This window comes from Loxodonta africana, chromosome 10 (genome assembly GCF_030014295.1).
Source record: "Loxodonta africana isolate mLoxAfr1 chromosome 10, mLoxAfr1.hap2, whole genome shotgun sequence".
NCBI classification, from domain to species: Eukaryota; Metazoa; Chordata; class Mammalia; order Proboscidea; family Elephantidae; genus Loxodonta; species Loxodonta africana.
In genome coordinates, this window is record NC_087351.1 from 112,834,789 (window position 1) to 112,843,935 (window position 9,147).

The following is a 9,147-nucleotide window of genomic DNA, read 5'->3' on the forward strand; positions in this document are numbered from 1 at the left end:
ATATGTGTATATATACATATACATATATGTACACACACAGTAAGAAATTAAGAGGAAAAAGTTTTTTTTTTTTAATATTTATCCATATATTTATCCTTTCTAGTGCTCTTCATTCCTCCCTGAAGATTTGAGTTTCCTGATATCATTTTTCTTCAGCCTGAAGAAAACTTCCTTTAACATTTCTTGTATAGCAGTTCTCCTGGAAACAAATTGTCCTATATATGAAAAATGTCTTTATTTTGCCTTCACTCTTGAAGGTACTTTCTAGGACTCAAATTACACATATATTAGGCCTCTTGATATTATGCCACAGGTCACTGAGGCTCTGTTAAGTTTTTTTCAATACTGTTTTTTCTACTTTTCAGATTAGATTATTTCTATTGATTTGTCTCCAAGTCCACAATCCTTTTTTTCTGCCATCTATGATCCACTTGTAACCTACCCCATCCAGTGAATTTTTCATTTCATTTCTCGTACTAGAATTTCCATCTGTTAAAAAAAAAATTCCATTTCTCTGTTGAGATTTCCCATCTGTTTACTCATTTTACCCATCTTTTCCTTTAAGTCCTTGAACATATTTATAAAAGCTGCTTTAAAGTACTTGCCTGGTAATTCCAACTTCAGGGTCATCTCAGGGTCTATTGTTTGCTTTTGTTCTTAAGTATAGGCCACATTTCTGACTCTTTACATGTCCACTACTTTTATTTATTGTATATTAGGCATCTTTCATCAATTCTTCCTTTTGCTTTAGCTGCTCGACATTCAAGAGCAAGTTTCAGAGTCTCCTCTGACACCCATCTTGGTCTTTTCTTTCTCTCCTGTCTTTTCAATGACCTCTTGCTTTCTTCATGTATGATATCCTTGATGTCATTCCACAACTCGTCTGGCCTTCAGTCACTAGTGTTCAATGCATCAAATCTATTCTTCAGATGGTCTCTAAATTCAGGTGGGATATACTCAAGGTCACATTTTGGCTCTCGTGGACTTGCTCTGATTTTCTTCAGTTTCAGCTCGAACTTGCATATGAGCAATTGATGGTCTGTTCACGGTCGGCCCCTGGCCTTATTCTGACTGATGACATGGAGCTTTTCCATCGTCTTTTTCCACAGATGTAGTCAATTTGACTTCTGTTTGTTCCATCTGGTGAGATCCATGTGTATAGTTGCTGTTTATGTTGGTAAAAGAAGGTATTTGCAATGAAGAAGTCGTTGGTCTTGCAAAATTCCATCATTCAATCTCCGGCATTGTTTCTGTCAGTAAAGGTGTGCGTCAAGGTTGTATTCTTTCACCATACCTATCTGATCTGTATGCTGAGCAAATAATACGAGAACTTGGACTATATGAAGAAGAACGGGGCATCAGGATTGGAGGAAGATTCATTAACAACCTGCGTTATGCAGATGACACAACCTTGCTTGCTGAAAATGAAGAGGACCTGAAGCACTTACTAATGAAGATCAAAGACCACAGCCTTCAGTATGGATTGCACCTCAACATAAAGAAAACAAAAATCCTCACAACTGGACCAATGAGCAACATCATCATAAACAGAGAAAAGATTGAAGTTGTCAAAGATTTCATTTTACTTGGATCCACAATCAACAGCCATGGAAGCTGCAGTCAAGAAATCAAAAGACGCGTTGCATCGGGTAAATCTGCTTCAAAGGACCTCTTTAAAGTGCTGAAAAGCAAAGATGTCACCTTGAAGACTAAGGTGCGCCTGACCCAAGCCACGGTATTTTCAATCACATCATATGCATGTGAAAGCTGGATAATGAATAAGGAAGATCCAAGAAGAACTGATGCCTTTGAATTGTGTTGTTGGTGAAGAATATTGAATATACCATGGACTGCGAAAAGAATGAACAAATCTGTCTTAGAAGAAGTACAACCAGAATGCTCTTTAGAAGCAAGGACGGCGAGGCTGCGTCTTACATACTTTGGACATGTTGTCAGGAGGGATGAGTCCCTGGAGAAGGACATCATGCTTGGCAGAGTACAGGGTCAGTGGAAAAGAGGAAGACCCTCAATGAGATGGATTGACACAGTGTATGCAGCAATGAGCTCAGGCATAACAACAATCGTAAGGATGGCGCAGGACCGAGCAGTGTTCCATTCTGTTGTGCATGGGGTCGCTATGAGTCGGAACTGACTTGACGGCATCTAACAACAACAACATATTAGGTTTGTTAATGATACACTGCAGAGAGTCCGGATCATGTTTTCTTCCTTTTAAAGGTGCTGAGTTTGTTCTGGAAGGCAGGCAAATTATTGGCAGATTCTTTTGGTCCCGTCAGACTTGGTTTAATTCTTAAGTTCTAGTTCCATTTTAAACTTAGCCCTGGGGTGTGGACCTTACTCAAAGGCATGGTCCTTACTCCTGAGTATGGCTGTCCTGGGGTCTCAACTGAATGCCTGAGGAATTCAGTGAGGTATCTTCATTCAGATTCAGCCAGATCTCCAACATCTTCCAGCACTGCATGACCTCTGGAATCATTGTTCAACTCTTAGCCATACAGCAGGCAACTCTGCTAGGCCTCATGGAGAGTCTCACTCTGAACGTGCACAGTTAGTCCTTAGCCAACATGCCAAAGCGAAACTGTACACAGACCTCTGCTGCCCTTGCCACAACCATAAGGCTCTCTCTTCACTAGTTCCTTGTCCGGCTGTTCCAGTAGCCTGGAATTGCAGTATCTGTCTCCTCAGCTCATTAAGATCACCTCTCAGTTGAGCTCCATCACTCTGTGGCAAGACCAAAATGTAACTTCAGGCAGAAAGTCAGAGCCATGCAGGGTTTATTCATGTGTGTTTCTTCTCTCAAGAACCAGAGTCCTGTGCAGCCTCTTCAGTGTGTGAGAACAGTTACTTCATATGCTTTGCTCAGTTTCCCAGTTGTTTTTGTCAAGAGAATAAGTACCTTACCAGTAACTCTGTCATGGCCACAGCAGAAGCTGACTACGATTACTGAAGCCCCAGAGGACTTTATGTTTGTTTCCTGGGCACTTCCTGAAGATGTTAGCCTGAGTCTAAACACCTTCACTGTAAGAAAGTGCCTTTCACTTTCACCCCTCATTTCCTCTGTCTTTCATACATGTTACTGCTTTTTACTGGTTTCACTATGTATGAGTAAGAGGTAAATCTTTTGGGGGTAGTGTTTTAACTATACCATCTAACTTTAATAAGGTACTTAAGTAAAATTATGTGAAGGAACAAGAAATGTAGAAAGATTCCTAGCCAGAGCGTCGAGACACGGGTTCTAGCCCTATGGTTGTATGTCCTTGGCCATTCACTTCTCCATTCTCAGTCCTGGCTCCCTCATCTGTTCAATGCAAAGACTGGCCTTATTAATAACATGCACTGTCAGCATATCACCAATTCCTTAATCAATCATGTCAGGGCAATAGGAAATGCTGGAAAAACATAGTAAGATATGTTGGCACTTGAGAAGCAATTTAGCAAGGGAGTTAAACATATTCAATTTAAGGCAGCACCTTATAACGTTACCCTGAGAGTTCAGCTATCCTAAATGGGATACGTTTTACTCCCTCACTAAATATGCTTGGGATATAGTAGGTACAGGGTAAACGCTGATTGACTGCATGAATGAATACATGAACGAATGAAAGAAGAAGAAGGCTACTGCAGTTCACACAACAGCCATCTGGCTCTGGGTCTTGAACACAGTGAATGCTCAATAAACAACAACTGCGCTGAATTCAAAGAGGTGCTTCCCATGTGTCCAGACTGCAACAGAAAGCACAACAGGCTGAAAACAAATCAGGGAGTCATACTAAGAGAGACTCTGCTTAGGAGATCTAGTTGGAAGACTTGCTGTGTGACTTAGGAAAATCATTTTACTACTTCTGTAGACCTGGGTGTCCTTCTCTGTAAACTAACTTTACCCTCTTTTGGTAGGAAGTTTAAGGATTGAAGGGGCTTTGACTAAGAAATACAGAGACCACTTATGCTTGTATAACATTGGCATTTCCCGAGAATCTGTGTTACAGAGAAGAGACGGTGTTCTGGAGAAGCAGCTGCACGGTGTTAGTTACCATCCACCACACTATGAAATCCTCCTAGCCTAGGCTGCACAGGCTTTTTGATATAATATTTTATTTGTGCTGTCATTATTTGAGTCTTAGAATTTCAACTATGGCTCCAAAAATCAGAATGGAAATTGGATTTGGAGATTCTCGTACTCTCAACAACTTTGCCTTAGAGGCATTTCTTGAGAGGGTTTACACTCAGACAGCTCAGTCAGCCACAAGATTCTAAAAGTACCTTTTTCTTCCAGTTCATTCACACAGTTCAGTTCCTGTGCTTGCTGCTAGACCCTGTCTAAGCCTGCCTTGTCTAAAGATGGTGTTCATCCCAGGGGGAAGAAATGAAGGACAACAAACTTAGGTATAATAACCAGACTCCAAATCTCTCTTTTTAGTCTGGGACTTGCCCGCAGAAGGTGCTTTCTTCCCAGAACTACAATCTGGTAAGAAACCGTAAATGGCCAAAGGTCCTCTGATGTTACCCAAGCAATTTCTGAGAGGCAATGCCAGATGGCTCTTCGTTGAAATCTGTGACCAAGAGGACACTATGAACTAACCTCTCATCACACAAGTCATCAGATCTATCTTTCATCACATAAAGGGAAGGAGAAAAAGAAAGCTAAGAGGAAAGGGGAACCCAATCATTACATTCCTAGGGGTGGGAAGGGCTTTTAGTTCTCTGCATACTCCTTGGTGGTTCAGCGTCCTAAGCCTTTGTATATTAAAGACTGCGGAAGACACAGACATTGATAAGCTTTAAAACAATAATAAAGAAAAATAAGCATAAGCATGGACCACAATAAATTAGCAATAACTATCAGGAGAATAAAAACAGAACCGACAGTTTTCAATTCAACTGAAGAAAATTTTATATACTAGAAGGCAAAATGATAACCAAATGGTCGGCAGTTCGAATCTGAAGGCAAATGGGTAAAAAACAAAGAGAAAAGCATGATAAATAGAAAATACAGAACAAGACAGCAAAAAAAAAAAAAAAAAATTTTTTTTTTTTACTGCTCTGGGCTCCTGATTTTTTTTTTTTTGCTTGTGTATTCAAAAAAAAAATTTTTTTTTATTCCCTAACAGTATTTTGAAAAACTGTGTCCGCTTGCATATTTTTAAGGTGACATCTAGAATTTTTCATGGTAAGCTTAGATGTTTGCAAAAGATGTGATGTTTAGAAACATTACATATGGCGTGTGTGCTTTAAATAGTTTAAACATACTAAATATTTTAAATAAATTTATAAAAGGGGTTTAAAATGTCAGCTTAAGCTCTTTCAATTTATGAAAACGGTCTGCCATGAAACTTAATTGGCACAGCCTATTTAAAAAAAGAAAAAAAAATTTTTTTTTTTTATTTCTGCTGTCAAAGCATTCAACCAAATCAGATTTACTTTCTGTTAGAAAAAGTTTGACCTAATTCGTCAACTCGAACGTGTTTATATACATCACAGTGAAAGCCATGTCACTTCTGAATTCTTAATTTTGAAACAGATGACTAGAGAGATAAGGCATGGAGCTACCCCATGAGCTGGTGGCCTGGGTGAAGCCCTGCCTTCTTCGTTATTTTCTAGAGACGCTTTCTTTACTTTGTTCTCATGAGATGCTCCTTCACGACCAAAGTGTTCTCAGATTATTCCTGTTTGGTCCTCAGAAGGTTTTCCTACCCTGAGGCAATGAATCACAGTAATATTCAGAAAGATCCCTGATATGCCTTTCTTCTGTACCGTGAGAGAAGAGCAGTCACAAAAGGTGCTGTGGGAAAGGAGAACCAGCAGACCAGAGGCAACGTTTTCAGACTCATGAATAATAAAACAAAATGTATGTGGAAGTGGGAGATTCAGGAAATGAATTCCGTTAAATCTCACCTTGCCAATATATTCCCAGGAAGTGTTTATGCACCCTCAGGGATCAATGTGCCTCAGTTTGAAGACTGCTATGCTAATTTAATAGTAATTACTGTGCCATTGGTTAAAAAAAACCAAACCTAGTGTCCTTCGGGTTGATTCTGACACATAGCAACCCTATAAGGATACGGTACAATTGCCCCATTGGGATTCCAGGGCTGTAACCGTTACAGAAGCAGATTGCCAGGTCTTTTCCCCCACAGAGCTGCTGGTAGGTTTGAACTGCTGACCCTTCGGTTCACAGCCAAGCAGTTTAACCACTGTGCCACCAGGGTTCCTTTACTGTACTACAAATGGGTTAAAATCACCGTTCAATAGACAAGGATTGCTGAATTCAATAAAAAACAAGAACCAGAGTTATGTGGTCTATACAAGACAGTTAAAGCAAAAGGGTACTTCAAGATTGAAAATTAAGAAATGGAAAAAGTTATGAGGCATGTATAAACAAAAAGAAAGCCAAGTTAGCAATTTTAGCATCAGACAAATATAATTTAAGAACAAAAACATGATTCAGGATCAAGAGAGATACAGTAGTAAAAAGAATACTTACGAGTATATATGTATGCAATATAGCCTCGACTATATAAAGTAATAACTCACAAATTATGGAGAGAAATAGTTAAATAATCCTAGTAGATATTAAAAAATACATGGGCCTTATTAGAATTTAGTTTTTTTATTTTTTTAGAGAGTTACAAAGCAAAAAAAAGAGAGAGAGAGGAGGATTAGCTCCCCAACAGATATCCTTGTTGACATTTATTTATATATGGTTAAAGTTAGGAAGGAGCCCAGGTGGCTCAGTGGTTAAAGAGCTCAGCTGCTAATCAAAAGGCTGTCAGTTCAAACCCACCAGAGAAAGACATGGCAGTCTGCTTCCGTAAAGATTTACAGCCTCGGAAATCCTACAGGGCAACTCTACTCTGTCCTATAGGGTCACTGTGAGTTAGAATCGACTAGATGGCAGTAGCTTTGATTTTTCTGAAAGTCAGAAAATTCAAACTACAGAAAGGTACAGAAGGTAAATTAAAGCCCCTCTTTTCTCTCCCCAAAGATTAACGCAAAGTATTAAAACTGGGGAAAATGTTTTTATGTGAGGAAAATGTACAATTCTGATTTATTGCTGTCCAGTGTTCCTCCCATTATAGCTCTCTGTGTTGCCTGAAGGGGACTGGATTAAAGTAAGTCCTGCTTTGAAGAGAGGCTAGAAAACTTGCGCAACTTAGTATCTCAAAAAGTGATGCACACATACTACAACATGGATGAATGCTGACAGTGTTACCTAAGTGAAAGAAGTCAGTCACAAAGTACTACAAATTATATGAAATGTCCTGAATAGGCAAATCTGTAGAAATAGGAAGTAGATTAGCATTTGCCTAGAACTGAGGAGGGTTTGGGAGAAATGGGGAGTAACTACTAACGGGTACAGGGCTTCTTTTTGGGGCGATGAAAGTTCTAAAACCGATTATGGTGGTGGTTGCACAACTCTGTGAGTATACTAAAAAGCACTGACTTGTACATTTAAATGGATGAATTGCATGGTATGGGAATTATATCTCAATAAAGCTATTATTTGATAACACTGAAGTACAACCAGAATGCTCCTTAGAAGCATGGATGGCGAGACTACCTCTCACATACTCTGGACACGTTATCAGGAGGGATCAGTTCCTGGAGAAGGGCATCATGCTGGTAAAGTATTTTGAGTGCCTTTCAACCTCAGGGGTTCCTCTTTGGGCACTATATCAGACAATGTTTTGCTGTAATTCATAAGGTTTTCACTGGCTAATTCTTTTCAGAAGTAGACTGCCAGGTCTACTTAGTCTGGAAGCTCAGCTGAAACCTGTCTGCTGTGGATAACCTGCTGGTATTTGGATACCGGTGGCATAGCTTCTAGCATCACAGCAACACGCAAGCCTCCACAGTACGACAGACTGACAGACACATGGGGGTGGTAAAGTACAGGGTCAGAAGTAAAGAGGAAGACCCTCAACAAGGTGGACTGACACAGTGGTTGCAACAATGGGCTCAAGCATAACAAAGACTGTGAGGATGGCACAGGACTGGGCAGTGTTTCATTCTGTCGTCCACACGGTTGCTGAGTCGGAACCAACTCGACAGCACCTGACAACAGGTGTTATACAAAAAATGGACCCCACCCTGCAACGTAGACTGAAAATATTAATGCTTTCAAACCAGATTTGATAAGTTAAGTAAAATGGGTTATGAAGTAGCAGTGGGGCTTTGAGATTGCTGAAGAAAACCATTCCATTATTCCGGCTCATCTCGGAAACACTACTCAGAAGGTGCTTCATCTGGGGTAACAGTCCTCACGTTATTCCAGCTTTCTAGAGCGTGAAGAGAAAATAAATGAAGCAAAGGCCCTTCTGACTAAAACGGCCTCCAGGATGCAGCAGTCGCAATATATGGGCTCTTTGGCTTCAAGTCAAATCCTAGATTCTACGAAGTTGACCTGAGAACTGTTCATATCCCAAGCTATATGTCAAATCCTTTAATGTTTCCAAATTTTCTGCCTCCTTTAAATGATTTCCAATGATTTTAAAGAGCATTTAAAGAAAAATAGGACACATTATCAGTTAACTACCAATCAAAGAAATCCAAAGGAAGATAATAATGGGGAACTATTTTCTGTCATTCAAATTACTGGAGTTTTTTTGTTTGTCTCTCAGAACTTTTTGTTGATTTGTTTGGTTGGTTTTGGTATTTTGTTTTCTAAGTTACCACACAGTAAGGATGACTTTTTGGGTACACAGTTCCATAACTTTAATAGCTGTATAGATTTGTTCTGTTGTGCAAATAGTCACGATGAGTTGGAACCAACTCGACGGCACCTAACAACTACGACAACATAGATTCATGTAATCGCCACCACAGTCTGGAAGACAGAACAGTCCCATCACCCCGCAAAACTCCCTCCTTCTCTCCCTCTGACTCCGACCTTTCTCCCTTACCCCTAGCAATCACTTATCTGTTCTCCATCTCAATAGTTTTGTCTTTTGGAGAATGTCATACTAATGAAATAATGCCTACTGTAAGTAACCTTTTGAAACTGGTTTCTTTCACTCAGCATAATGCCTTTGAGGTTCATCCACGTTGCTGTGTTCATTTAGTTCGTTCTGTTTTTTTTGCAGAGTAGTGTTCCATCGCATGGCTGCACCACACAGGTTGTTTGCCCAC